General features: G+C 46.5%; 41 non-coding genes across 41 annotated transcripts; all 41 read left to right on the top strand.

The window, feature by feature from the left end:
• The first annotated feature begins 19 nt into the window (after nucleotides 1-19).
• On the top strand, nucleotides 20-138 carry LOC148964729 (5S ribosomal RNA). Its single transcript, XR_016152965.1, has one exon. It is a non-coding gene; the product is annotated as a 5S ribosomal RNA (ribosomal RNA).
• Nucleotides 139-230: 92 nt separating this feature from the next.
• LOC148964728 (5S ribosomal RNA) lies at nucleotides 231-349 on the top strand. Its single transcript, XR_016152964.1, has one exon. It is a non-coding gene; the product is annotated as a 5S ribosomal RNA (ribosomal RNA).
• Nucleotides 350-441: 92 nt separating this feature from the next.
• On the top strand, nucleotides 442-560 carry LOC148964727 (5S ribosomal RNA). The gene has a single exon (XR_016153377.1). It is a non-coding gene; the product is annotated as a 5S ribosomal RNA (ribosomal RNA).
• A 92-nt stretch (nucleotides 561-652) lies between these two features.
• LOC148964726 (5S ribosomal RNA) lies at nucleotides 653-771 on the top strand. Its single transcript, XR_016152963.1, has one exon. It is a non-coding gene; the product is annotated as a 5S ribosomal RNA (ribosomal RNA).
• Nucleotides 772-938: 167 nt separating this feature from the next.
• Nucleotides 939-1,057, top strand: LOC148964725 (5S ribosomal RNA). Its single transcript, XR_016152962.1, has one exon. It is a non-coding gene; the product is annotated as a 5S ribosomal RNA (ribosomal RNA).
• A 92-nt stretch (nucleotides 1,058-1,149) lies between these two features.
• On the top strand, nucleotides 1,150-1,268 carry LOC148964724 (5S ribosomal RNA). The gene has a single exon (XR_016152961.1). It is a non-coding gene; the product is annotated as a 5S ribosomal RNA (ribosomal RNA).
• A 92-nt stretch (nucleotides 1,269-1,360) lies between these two features.
• On the top strand, nucleotides 1,361-1,479 carry LOC148964723 (5S ribosomal RNA). Its single transcript, XR_016152960.1, has one exon. It is a non-coding gene; the product is annotated as a 5S ribosomal RNA (ribosomal RNA).
• A 92-nt stretch (nucleotides 1,480-1,571) lies between these two features.
• On the top strand, nucleotides 1,572-1,690 carry LOC148964722 (5S ribosomal RNA). The gene has a single exon (XR_016152959.1). It is a non-coding gene; the product is annotated as a 5S ribosomal RNA (ribosomal RNA).
• Nucleotides 1,691-1,862: 172 nt separating this feature from the next.
• On the top strand, nucleotides 1,863-1,981 carry LOC148964721 (5S ribosomal RNA). Its single transcript, XR_016152958.1, has one exon. It is a non-coding gene; the product is annotated as a 5S ribosomal RNA (ribosomal RNA).
• A 92-nt stretch (nucleotides 1,982-2,073) lies between these two features.
• LOC148964720 (5S ribosomal RNA) lies at nucleotides 2,074-2,192 on the top strand. Its single transcript, XR_016152957.1, has one exon. It is a non-coding gene; the product is annotated as a 5S ribosomal RNA (ribosomal RNA).
• Nucleotides 2,193-2,284: 92 nt separating this feature from the next.
• On the top strand, nucleotides 2,285-2,403 carry LOC148964719 (5S ribosomal RNA). The gene has a single exon (XR_016153347.1). It is a non-coding gene; the product is annotated as a 5S ribosomal RNA (ribosomal RNA).
• A 92-nt stretch (nucleotides 2,404-2,495) lies between these two features.
• LOC148964718 (5S ribosomal RNA) lies at nucleotides 2,496-2,614 on the top strand. Its single transcript, XR_016152956.1, has one exon. It is a non-coding gene; the product is annotated as a 5S ribosomal RNA (ribosomal RNA).
• Nucleotides 2,615-2,706: 92 nt separating this feature from the next.
• Nucleotides 2,707-2,825, top strand: LOC148964717 (5S ribosomal RNA). Its single transcript, XR_016152954.1, has one exon. It is a non-coding gene; the product is annotated as a 5S ribosomal RNA (ribosomal RNA).
• Nucleotides 2,826-2,917: 92 nt separating this feature from the next.
• On the top strand, nucleotides 2,918-3,036 carry LOC148964716 (5S ribosomal RNA). Its single transcript, XR_016152953.1, has one exon. It is a non-coding gene; the product is annotated as a 5S ribosomal RNA (ribosomal RNA).
• A 173-nt stretch (nucleotides 3,037-3,209) lies between these two features.
• Nucleotides 3,210-3,328, top strand: LOC148964715 (5S ribosomal RNA). Its single transcript, XR_016152952.1, has one exon. It is a non-coding gene; the product is annotated as a 5S ribosomal RNA (ribosomal RNA).
• A 92-nt stretch (nucleotides 3,329-3,420) lies between these two features.
• On the top strand, nucleotides 3,421-3,539 carry LOC148964714 (5S ribosomal RNA). Its single transcript, XR_016152951.1, has one exon. It is a non-coding gene; the product is annotated as a 5S ribosomal RNA (ribosomal RNA).
• A 92-nt stretch (nucleotides 3,540-3,631) lies between these two features.
• Nucleotides 3,632-3,750, top strand: LOC148964713 (5S ribosomal RNA). Its single transcript, XR_016152950.1, has one exon. It is a non-coding gene; the product is annotated as a 5S ribosomal RNA (ribosomal RNA).
• A 92-nt stretch (nucleotides 3,751-3,842) lies between these two features.
• On the top strand, nucleotides 3,843-3,961 carry LOC148964712 (5S ribosomal RNA). Its single transcript, XR_016152949.1, has one exon. It is a non-coding gene; the product is annotated as a 5S ribosomal RNA (ribosomal RNA).
• A 92-nt stretch (nucleotides 3,962-4,053) lies between these two features.
• Nucleotides 4,054-4,172, top strand: LOC148964711 (5S ribosomal RNA). Its single transcript, XR_016152948.1, has one exon. It is a non-coding gene; the product is annotated as a 5S ribosomal RNA (ribosomal RNA).
• A 92-nt stretch (nucleotides 4,173-4,264) lies between these two features.
• On the top strand, nucleotides 4,265-4,383 carry LOC148964710 (5S ribosomal RNA). Its single transcript, XR_016153317.1, has one exon. It is a non-coding gene; the product is annotated as a 5S ribosomal RNA (ribosomal RNA).
• A 92-nt stretch (nucleotides 4,384-4,475) lies between these two features.
• Nucleotides 4,476-4,594, top strand: LOC148964709 (5S ribosomal RNA). Its single transcript, XR_016152947.1, has one exon. It is a non-coding gene; the product is annotated as a 5S ribosomal RNA (ribosomal RNA).
• Nucleotides 4,595-4,762: 168 nt separating this feature from the next.
• LOC148964708 (5S ribosomal RNA) lies at nucleotides 4,763-4,881 on the top strand. The gene has a single exon (XR_016152946.1). It is a non-coding gene; the product is annotated as a 5S ribosomal RNA (ribosomal RNA).
• A 92-nt stretch (nucleotides 4,882-4,973) lies between these two features.
• Nucleotides 4,974-5,092, top strand: LOC148964707 (5S ribosomal RNA). Its single transcript, XR_016152945.1, has one exon. It is a non-coding gene; the product is annotated as a 5S ribosomal RNA (ribosomal RNA).
• A 92-nt stretch (nucleotides 5,093-5,184) lies between these two features.
• LOC148964706 (5S ribosomal RNA) lies at nucleotides 5,185-5,303 on the top strand. The gene has a single exon (XR_016152943.1). It is a non-coding gene; the product is annotated as a 5S ribosomal RNA (ribosomal RNA).
• Nucleotides 5,304-5,475: 172 nt separating this feature from the next.
• Nucleotides 5,476-5,594, top strand: LOC148964705 (5S ribosomal RNA). Its single transcript, XR_016152942.1, has one exon. It is a non-coding gene; the product is annotated as a 5S ribosomal RNA (ribosomal RNA).
• A 92-nt stretch (nucleotides 5,595-5,686) lies between these two features.
• LOC148964704 (5S ribosomal RNA) lies at nucleotides 5,687-5,805 on the top strand. The gene has a single exon (XR_016152941.1). It is a non-coding gene; the product is annotated as a 5S ribosomal RNA (ribosomal RNA).
• Nucleotides 5,806-5,897: 92 nt separating this feature from the next.
• LOC148964703 (5S ribosomal RNA) lies at nucleotides 5,898-6,016 on the top strand. Its single transcript, XR_016153316.1, has one exon. It is a non-coding gene; the product is annotated as a 5S ribosomal RNA (ribosomal RNA).
• A 92-nt stretch (nucleotides 6,017-6,108) lies between these two features.
• On the top strand, nucleotides 6,109-6,227 carry LOC148964702 (5S ribosomal RNA). The gene has a single exon (XR_016152940.1). It is a non-coding gene; the product is annotated as a 5S ribosomal RNA (ribosomal RNA).
• Nucleotides 6,228-6,394: 167 nt separating this feature from the next.
• LOC148964701 (5S ribosomal RNA) lies at nucleotides 6,395-6,513 on the top strand. The gene has a single exon (XR_016152939.1). It is a non-coding gene; the product is annotated as a 5S ribosomal RNA (ribosomal RNA).
• A 92-nt stretch (nucleotides 6,514-6,605) lies between these two features.
• On the top strand, nucleotides 6,606-6,724 carry LOC148964700 (5S ribosomal RNA). The gene has a single exon (XR_016152938.1). It is a non-coding gene; the product is annotated as a 5S ribosomal RNA (ribosomal RNA).
• A 92-nt stretch (nucleotides 6,725-6,816) lies between these two features.
• Nucleotides 6,817-6,935, top strand: LOC148964699 (5S ribosomal RNA). Its single transcript, XR_016152937.1, has one exon. It is a non-coding gene; the product is annotated as a 5S ribosomal RNA (ribosomal RNA).
• Nucleotides 6,936-7,027: 92 nt separating this feature from the next.
• Nucleotides 7,028-7,146, top strand: LOC148964698 (5S ribosomal RNA). Its single transcript, XR_016153346.1, has one exon. It is a non-coding gene; the product is annotated as a 5S ribosomal RNA (ribosomal RNA).
• A 92-nt stretch (nucleotides 7,147-7,238) lies between these two features.
• Nucleotides 7,239-7,357, top strand: LOC148964697 (5S ribosomal RNA). Its single transcript, XR_016152936.1, has one exon. It is a non-coding gene; the product is annotated as a 5S ribosomal RNA (ribosomal RNA).
• A 92-nt stretch (nucleotides 7,358-7,449) lies between these two features.
• LOC148964696 (5S ribosomal RNA) lies at nucleotides 7,450-7,568 on the top strand. Its single transcript, XR_016152935.1, has one exon. It is a non-coding gene; the product is annotated as a 5S ribosomal RNA (ribosomal RNA).
• A 92-nt stretch (nucleotides 7,569-7,660) lies between these two features.
• Nucleotides 7,661-7,779, top strand: LOC148964695 (5S ribosomal RNA). Its single transcript, XR_016152934.1, has one exon. It is a non-coding gene; the product is annotated as a 5S ribosomal RNA (ribosomal RNA).
• A 92-nt stretch (nucleotides 7,780-7,871) lies between these two features.
• Nucleotides 7,872-7,990, top strand: LOC148964694 (5S ribosomal RNA). The gene has a single exon (XR_016152932.1). It is a non-coding gene; the product is annotated as a 5S ribosomal RNA (ribosomal RNA).
• Nucleotides 7,991-8,163: 173 nt separating this feature from the next.
• LOC148964693 (5S ribosomal RNA) lies at nucleotides 8,164-8,282 on the top strand. The gene has a single exon (XR_016152931.1). It is a non-coding gene; the product is annotated as a 5S ribosomal RNA (ribosomal RNA).
• Nucleotides 8,283-8,374: 92 nt separating this feature from the next.
• On the top strand, nucleotides 8,375-8,493 carry LOC148964692 (5S ribosomal RNA). Its single transcript, XR_016153399.1, has one exon. It is a non-coding gene; the product is annotated as a 5S ribosomal RNA (ribosomal RNA).
• Nucleotides 8,494-8,585: 92 nt separating this feature from the next.
• Nucleotides 8,586-8,704, top strand: LOC148964691 (5S ribosomal RNA). The gene has a single exon (XR_016152930.1). It is a non-coding gene; the product is annotated as a 5S ribosomal RNA (ribosomal RNA).
• A 92-nt stretch (nucleotides 8,705-8,796) lies between these two features.
• On the top strand, nucleotides 8,797-8,915 carry LOC148964690 (5S ribosomal RNA). Its single transcript, XR_016152929.1, has one exon. It is a non-coding gene; the product is annotated as a 5S ribosomal RNA (ribosomal RNA).
• A 92-nt stretch (nucleotides 8,916-9,007) lies between these two features.
• On the top strand, nucleotides 9,008-9,126 carry LOC148964689 (5S ribosomal RNA). The gene has a single exon (XR_016152928.1). It is a non-coding gene; the product is annotated as a 5S ribosomal RNA (ribosomal RNA).
• The last annotated feature ends 50 nt before the right edge of the window (nucleotides 9,127-9,176 follow it).

Here is a 9,176-nt window from a genome sequence, read left to right as displayed (position 1 = left end):
AATTTTGGCAGCAGATTTCGCTTACGGCCATACCACCTTGAGAACGCCCGAACTCGTCTGATCTCGGAAGCTAAGCAGGGTCGGGCCTGGTTAGTACTTGGATGGGAGACCGCCTGGGAATACCAGGTGCTGTAAGCTTTATTGTTGGATGGGAGACCTAGTAAGCTTTATATGGTTTACTACCCTAATGTTCTAACCATTCAAATAGCCCAATTTTGGCAGCAGATTTCGCTTACGGCCATACCACCTTGAGAACGCCCGAACTCGTCTGATCTCGGAAGCTAAGCAGGGTCGGGCCTGGTTAGTACTTGGATGGGAGACCGCCTGGGAATACCAGGTGCTGTAAGCTTTATTGTTGGATGGGAGACCTAGTAAGCTTTATATGGTTTACTACCCTAATGTTCTAACCATTCAAATAGCCCAATTTTGGCAGCAGATTTTGCTTACGGCCATACCACCTTGAGAACGCCCGAACTCGTCTGATCTCGAAAGCTAAGCAGGGTCGGGCCTGGTTAGTACTTGGATGGGAGACCGCCTGGGAATACCAGGTGCTGTAAGCTTTATTGTTGGATGGGACACCTAGTAAGCTTTATATGGTTTACTACCCTAATGTTCTAACCATTCAAAAAGCCCAATTTTGGCAGCAGATTTTGCTTACGGCCATACCACCTTGAGAACGCCCGAACTCGTCTGATCTCGGAAGCTAAGCAGGGTCGGGCCTGGTTAGTACTTGGATGGGAGACCGCCTGGGAATACCAGGTGCTGTAAGCTTTATTGTTTAAAAAAAAAAAAAAAAAGAGTCAATGAAATGGTTCAAAAATCCTAAATTGTCTTTTTTCCCCCTCAAAATGCCTGAAATCGTCTCTGAGTTTCTTCAGAAAGCCTGAAAGAGTCTCTTTTTTTTTTCTTCAAATAGCCCAATTTTGGCAGCAGATTTCGCTTACGGCCATACCACCTTGAGAACGCCCGAACTCGTCTGATCTCGGAAGCTAAGCAGGGTCGGGCCTGGTTAGTACTTGGATGGGAGACCGCCTGGGAATACCAGGTGCTGTAAGCTTTATTGTTGGATGGGAGACCTAGTAAGCTTTATATGGTTTACTACCCTAATGTTCTAACCATTCAAATAGCCCAATTTTGGCAGCAGATTTTGCTTACGGCCATACCACCTTGAGAACGCCCGAACTCGTCTGATCTCGGAAGCTAAGCAGGGTCGGGCCTGGTTAGTACTTGGATGGGAGACCGCCTGGGAATACCAGGTGCTGTAAGCTTTATTGTTGGATGGGAGACCTAGTAAGCTTTATATGGTTTACTACCCTAATGTTCTAACCATTCAAAAAGCCCAATTTTGGCAGCAGATTTTGCTTACGGCCATACCACCTTGAGAACGCCCGAACTCGTCTGATCTCGGAAGCTAAGCAGGGTCGGGCCTGGTTAGTACTTGGATGGGAGACCGCCTGGGAATACCAGGTGCTGTAAGCTTTATTGTTGGATGGGAGACCTAGTAAGCTTTATATGGTTTACTACCCTAATGTTCTAACCATTCAAAAAGCCCAATTTTGGCAGCAGATTTTGCTTACGGCCATACCACCTTGAGAACGCCCGAACTCGTCTGATCTCGGAAGCTAAGCAGGGTCGGGCCTGGTTAGTACTTGGATGGGAGACCGCCTGGGAATACCAGGTGCTGTAAGCTTTATTGTTTAAAAAAAAAAAAAAAAAAAAAAAGAGTCAATGAAATTGTTCAAAAATCCTAAATTGTCTTTTTTCCCCCTCAAAATGCCTGAAATCGTCTCTGAGTTTCTTCAGAAAGCCTGAAAGAGTCTCTTTTTTTTTCTTCAAATAGCCCAATTTTGGCAGCAGATTTCGCTTACGGCCATACCACCTTGAGAACGCCCGAACTCGTCTGATCTCGGAAGCTAAGCAGGGTCGGGCCTGGTTAGTACTTGGATGGGAGACCGCCTGGGAATACCAGGTGCTGTAAGCTTTATTGTTGGATGGGAGACCTAGTAAGCTTTATATGGTTTACTACCCTAATGTTCTAACCATTCAAATAGCCCAATTTTGGCAGCAGATTTTGCTTACGGCCATACCACCTTGAGAACGCCCGAACTCGTCTGATCTCGGAAGCTAAGCAGGGTCGGGCCTGGTTAGTACTTGGATGGGAGACCGCCTGGGAATACCAGGTGCTGTAAGCTTTATTGTTGGATGGGAGACCTAGTAAGCTTTATATGGTTTACTACCCTAATGTTCTAACCATTCAAATAGCCCAATTTTGGCAGCAGATTTTGCTTACGGCCATACCACCTTGAGAACGCCCGAACTCGTCTGATCTCGGAAGCTAAGCAGGGTCGGGCCTGGTTAGTACTTGGATGGGAGACCGCCTGGGAATACCAGGTGCTGTAAACTTTATTGTTGGATGGGAGACCTAGTAAGCTTTATATGGTTTACTACCCTAATGTTCTAACCATTCAAATAGCCCAATTTTGGCAGCAGATTTTGCTTACGGCCATACCACCTTGAGAACGCCCGAACTCGTCTGATCTCGGAAGCTAAGCAGGGTCGGGCCTGGTTAGTACTTGGATGGGAGACCGCCTGGGAATACCAGGTGCTGTAAGCTTTATTGTTGGATGGGAGACCTAGTAAGCTTTATATGGTTTACTACCCTAATGTTCTAACCATTCAAATAGCCCAATTTTGGCAGCAGATTTTGCTTACGGCCATACCACCTTGAGAACGCCCGAACTCGTCTGATCTCGGAAGCTAAGCAGGGTCGGGCCTGGTTAGTACTTGGATGGGAGACCGCCTGGGAATACCAGGTGCTGTAAGCTTTATTGTTGGATGGGAGACCTAGTAAGCTTTATATGGTTTACTACCCTAATGTTCTAACCATTCAAAAAGCCCAATTTTGGCAGCAGATTTTGCTTACGGCCATACCACCTTGAGAACGCCCGAACTCGTCTGATCTCGGAAGCTAAGCAGGGTCGGGCCTGGTTAGTACTTGGATGGGAGACCGCCTGGGAATACCAGGTGCTGTAAGCTTTATTGTTTAAAAAAAAAAAAAAAAAAAATAAGAGTCAATGAAATGGTTCAAAAATCCTAAATTGTCTTTTTTCCCCCTCAAAATGCCTGAAATCGTCTCTGAGTTTCTTCAGAAAGCCTGAAAGAGTCTCTTTTTTTTTTCTTCAAATAGCCCAATTTTGGCAGCAGATTTCGCTTACGGCCATACCACCTTGAGAACGCCCGAACTCGTCTGATCTCGGAAGCTAAGCAGGGTCGGGCCTGGTTAGTACTTGGATGGGAGACCGCCTGGGAATACCAGGTGCTGTAAGCTTTATTGTTGGATGGGAGACCTAGTAAGCTTTATATGGTTTACTACCCTAATGTTCTAACCATTCAAATAGCCCAATTTTGGCAGCAGATTTTGCTTACGGCCATACCACCTTGAGAACGCCCGAACTCGTCTGATCTCGGAAGCTAAGCAGGGTCGGGCCTGGTTAGTACTTGGATGGGAGACCGCCTGGGAATACCAGGTGCTGTAAGCTTTATTGTTGGATGGGAGACCTAGTAAGCTTTATATGGTTTACTACCCTAATGTTCTAACCATTCAAAAAGCCCAATTTTGGCAGCAGATTTTGCTTACGGCCATACCACCTTGAGAACGCCCGAACTCGTCTGATCTCGGAAGCTAAGCAGGGTCGGGCCTGGTTAGTACTTGGATGGGAGACCGCCTGGGAATACCAGGTGCTGTAAGCTTTATTGTTGGATGGGAGACCTAGTAAGCTTTATATGGTTTACTACCCTAATGTTCTAACCATTCAAAAAGCCCAATTTTGGCAGCAGATTTCGCTTACGGCCATACCACCTTGAGAACGCCCGAACTCGTCTGATCTCGGAAGCTAAGCAGGGTCGGGCCTGGTTAGTACTTGGATGGGAGACCGCCTGGGAATACCAGGTGCTGTAAGCTTTATTGTTGGATGGGAGACCTAGTAAGCTTTATATGGTTTACTACCCTAATGTTCTAACCATTCAAATAGCCCAATTTTGGCAGCAGATTTCGCTTACGGCCATACCACCTTGAGAACGCCCGAACTCGTCTGATCTCGGAAGCTAAGCAGGGTCGGGCCTGGTTAGTACTTGGATGGGAGACCGCCTGGGAATACCAGGTGCTGTAAGCTTTATTGTTGGATGGGAGACCTAGTAAGCTTTATATGGTTTACTACCCTAATGTTCTAACCATTCAAATAGCCCAATTTTGGCAGCAGATTTTGCTTACGGCCATACCACCTTGAGAACGCCCGAACTCGTCTGATCTCGGAAGCAAAGCAGGGTCGGGCCTGGTTAGTACTTGGATGGGAGACCGCCTGGGAATACCAGGTGCTGTAAGCTTTATTGTTGGATGGGACACCTAGTAAGCTTTATATGGTTTACTACCCTAATGTTCTAACCATTCAAAAAGCCCAATTTTGGCAGCAGATTTTGCTTACGGCCATACCACCTTGAGAACGCCCGAACTCGTCTGATCTCGGAAGCTAAGCAGGGTCGGGCCTGGTTAGTACTTGGATGGGAGACCGCCTGGGAATACCAGGTGCTGTAAGCTTTATTGTTTAAAAAAAAAAAAAAAAAAGAGTCAATGAAATGGTTCAAAAATCCTAAATTGTCTTTTTTCCCCCTCAAAATGCCTGAAATCGTCTCTGAGTTTCTTCAGAAAGCCTGAAAGAGTCTCTTTTTTTTTTCTTCAAATAGCCCAATTTTGGCAGCAGATTTCGCTTACGGCCATACCACCTTGAGAACGCCCGAACTCGTCTGATCTCGGAAGCTAAGCAGGGTCGGGCCTGGTTAGTACTTGGATGGGAGACCGCCTGGGAATACCAGGTGCTGTAAGCTTTATTGTTGGATGGGAGACCTAGTAAGCTTTATATGGTTTACTACCCTAATGTTCTAACCATTCAAATAGCCCAATTTTGGCAGCAGATTTTGCTTACGGCCATACCACCTTGAGAACGCCCGAACTCGTCTGATCTCGGAAGCTAAGCAGGGTCGGGCCTGGTTAGTACTTGGATGGGAGACCGCCTGGGAATACCAGGTGCTGTAAGCTTTATTGTTGGATGGGAGACCTAGTAAGCTTTATATGGTTTACTACCCTAATGTTCTAACCATTCAAATAGCCCAATTTTGGCAGCAGATTTTGCTTACGGCCATACCACCTTGAGAACGCCCGAACTCGTCTGATCTCGGAAGCTAAGCAGGGTCGGGCCTGGTTAGTACTTGGATGGGAGACCGCCTGGGAATACCAGGTGCTGTAAGCTTTATTGTTTAAAAAAAAAAAAAAAAAAAAAAGAGTCAATGAAATAGTTCAAAAATCCTAAATTGTCTTTTTTCCCCCTCAAAATGCCTGAAATCGTCTCTGAGTTTCTTCAGAAAGCCTGAAAGAGTCTCTTTTTTTTTTCTTCAAATAGCCCAATTTTGGCAGCAGATTTCGCTTACGGCCATACCACCTTGAGAACGCCCGAACTCGTCTGATCTCGGAAGCTAAGCAGGGTCGGGCCTGGTTAGTACTTGGATGGGAGACCGCCTGGGAATACCAGGTGCTGTAAGCTTTATTGTTGGATGGGAGACCTAGTAAGCTTTATATGGTTTACTACCCTAATGTTCTAACCATTCAAATAGCCCAATTTTGGCAGCAGATTTTGCTTACGGCCATACCACCTTGAGAACGCCCGAACTCGTCTGATCTCGGAAGCTAAGCAGGGTCGGGCCTGGTTAGTACTTGGATGGGAGACCGCCTGGGAATACCAGGTGCTGTAAGCTTTATTGTTGGATGGGAGACCTAGTAAGCTTTATATGGTTTACTACCCTAATGTTCTAACCATTCAAATAGCCCAATTTTGGCAGCAGATTTTGCTTACGGCCATACCACCTTGAGAACGCCCGAACTCGTCTGATCTCGGAAGCAAAGCAGGGTCGGGCCTGGTTAGTACTTGGATGGGAGACCGCCTGGGAATACCAGGTGCTGTAAGCTTTATTGTTGGATGGGACACCTAGTAAGCTTTATATGGTTTACTACCCTAATGTTCTAACCATTCAAAAAGCCCAATTTTGGCAGCAGATTTTGCTTACGGCCATACCACCTTGAGAACGCCCGAACTCGTCTGATCTCGGAAGCTAAGCAGGGTCGGGCCTGGTTAGTACTTGGATGGGAGACCGCCTGGGAATACCAGGTGCTGTAAGCTTTATTGTTTAAAAAAAAAAAAAAAAAGAGTCAATGAAATGGTTCAAAAATCCTAAATTGTCTTTTTTCCCCCTCAAAATGCCTGAAATCGTCTCTGAGTTTCTTCAGAAAGCCTGAAAGAGTCTCTTTTTTTTTTCTTCAAATAGCCCAATTTTGGCAGCAGATTTCGCTTACGGCCATACCACCTTGAGAACGCCCGAACTCGTCTGATCTCGGAAGCTAAGCAGGGTCGGGCCTGGTTAGTACTTGGATGGGAGACCGCCTGGGAATACCAGGTGCTGTAAGCTTTATTGTTGGATGGGAGACCTAGTAAGCTTTATATGGTTTACTACCCTAATGTTCTAACCATTCAAATAGCCCAATTTTGGCAGCAGATTTTGCTTACGGCCATACCACCTTGAGAACGCCCGAACTCGTCTGATCTCGGAAGCTAAGCAGGGTCGGGCCTGGTTAGTACTTGGATGGGAGACCGCCTGGGAATACCAGGTGCTGTAAGCTTTATTGTTGGATGGGAGACCTAGTAAGCTTTATATGGTTTACTACCCTAATGTTCTAACCATTCAAAAAGCCCAATTTTGGCAGCAGATTTCGCTTACGGCCATACCACCTTGAGAACGCCCGAACTCGTCTGATCTCGGAAGCTAAGCAGGGTCGGGCCTGGTTAGTACTTGGATGGGAGACCGCCTGGGAATACCAGGTGCTGTAAGCTTTATTGTTGGATGGGAGACCTAGTAAGCTTTATATGGTTTACTACCCTAATGTTCTAACCATTCAAAAAGCCCAATTTTGGCAGCAGATTTTGCTTACGGCCATACCACCTTGAGAACGCCCGAACTCGTCTGATCTCGGAAGCTAAGCAGGGTCGGGCCTGGTTAGTACTTGGATGGGAGACCGCCTGGGAATACCAGGTGCTGTAAACTTTATTGTTGGATGGGAGACCTAGTAAGCTTTATATGGTTTACTACCCTAATGTTCTAACCATTCAAATAGCCCAATTTTGGCAGCAGATTTTGCTTACGGCCATACCACCTTGAGAACGCCCGAACTCGTCTGATCTCGGAAGCTAAGCAGGGTCGGGCCTGGTTAGTACTTGGATGGGAGACCGCCTGGGAATACCAGGTGCTGTAAGCTTTATTGTTGGATGGGAGACCTAGTAAGCTTTATATGGTTTACTACCCTAATGTTCTAACCATTCAAAAAGCCCAATTTTGGCAGCAGATTTTGCTTACGGCCATACCACCTTGAGAACGCCCGAACTCGTCTGATCTCGGAAGCTAAGCAGGGTCGGGCCTGGTTAGTACTTGGATGGGAGACCGCCTGGGAATACCAGGTGCTGTAAGCTTTATTGTTGGATGGGAGACCTAGTAAGCTTTATATGGTTTACTACCCTAATGTTCTAACCATTCAAATAGCCCAATTTTGGCAGCAGATTTTGCTTACGGCCATACCACCTTGAGAACGCCCGAACTCGTCTGATCTCGGAAGCTAAGCAGGGTCGGGCCTGGTTAGTACTTGGATGGGAGACCGCCTGGGAATACCAGGTGCTGTAAGCTTTATTGTTGGATGGGAGACCTAGTAAGCTTTATATGGTTTACTACCCTAATGTTCTAACCATTCAAAAAGCCCAATTTTGGCAGCAGATTTTGCTTACGGCCATACCACCTTGAGAACGCCCGAACTCGTCTGATCTCGGAAGCTAAGCAGGGTCGGGCCTGGTTAGTACTTGGATGGGAGACCGCCTGGGAATACCAGGTGCTGTAAGCTTTATTGTTTAAAAAAAAAAAAAAAAAAATAAGAGTCAATGAAATGGTTCAAAAATCCTAAATTGTCTTTTTTCCCCCTCAAAATGCCTGAAATCGTCTCTGAGTTTCTTCAGAAAGCCTGAAAGAGTCTCTTTTTTTTTTTCTTCAAATAGCCCAATTTTGGCAGCAGATTTCGCTTACGGCCATACCACCTTGAGAACGCCCGAACTCGTCTGATCTCGGAAGCTAAGCAGGGTCGGGCCTGGTTAGTACTTGGATGGGAGACCGCCTGGGAATACCAGGTGCTGTAAGCTTTATTGTTGGATGGGAGACCTAGTAAGCTTTATATGGTTTACTACCCTAATGTTCTAACCATTCAAATAGCCCAATTTTGGCAGCAGATTTTGCTTACGGCCATACCACCTTGAGAACGCCCGAACTCGTCTGATCTCGGAAGCTCAGCAGGGTCGGGCCTGGTTAGTACTTGGATGGGAGACCGCCTGGGAATACCAGGTGCTGTAAGCTTTATTGTTGGATGGGAGACCTAGTAAGCTTTATATGGTTTACTACCCTAATGTTCTAACCATTCAAAAAGCCCAATTTTGGCAGCAGATTTTGCTTACGGCCATACCACCTTGAGAACGCCCGAACTCGTCTGATCTCGGAAGCTAAGCAGGGTCGGGCCTGGTTAGTACTTGGATGGGAGACCGCCTGGGAATACCAGGTGCTGTAAGCTTTATTGTTGGATGGGAGACCTAGTAAGCTTTATATGGTTTACTACCCTAATGTTCTAACCATTCAAAAAGCCCAATTTTGGCAGCAGATTTCGCTTACGGCCATACCACCTTGAGAACGCCCGAACTCGTCTGATCTCGGAAGCTAAGCAGGGTCGGGCCTGGTTAGTACTTGGATGGGAGACCGCCTGGGAATACCAGGTGCTGTAAGCTTTATTGTTGGATGGGAGACCTAGTAAGCTTTATATGGTTTACTACCCTAATGTTCTAACCATTCAAATAGCCCAATTTTGGCAGCAGATTTCGCTTACGGCCATACCACCTTGAGAACGCCCGAACTCGTCTGATCTCGGAAGCTAAGCAGGGTCGGGCCTGGTTAGTACTTGGATGGGAGACCGCCTGGGAATACCAGGTGCTGTAAGCTTTATTGTTGGATGGGAGACCTAGTAAGCTTTATATGGTTTACTACCCTAA

Source organism: Pimephales promelas, assembly GCF_988280905.1.
Source record: "Pimephales promelas chromosome 3 unlocalized genomic scaffold, fPimPro1.hap1.1 SUPER_3_unloc_1, whole genome shotgun sequence".
Classification (NCBI taxonomy): Eukaryota; Metazoa; Chordata; class Actinopteri; order Cypriniformes; family Leuciscidae; genus Pimephales; species Pimephales promelas.
This window is presented reverse-complemented; position numbering and strand designations above follow the sequence as displayed.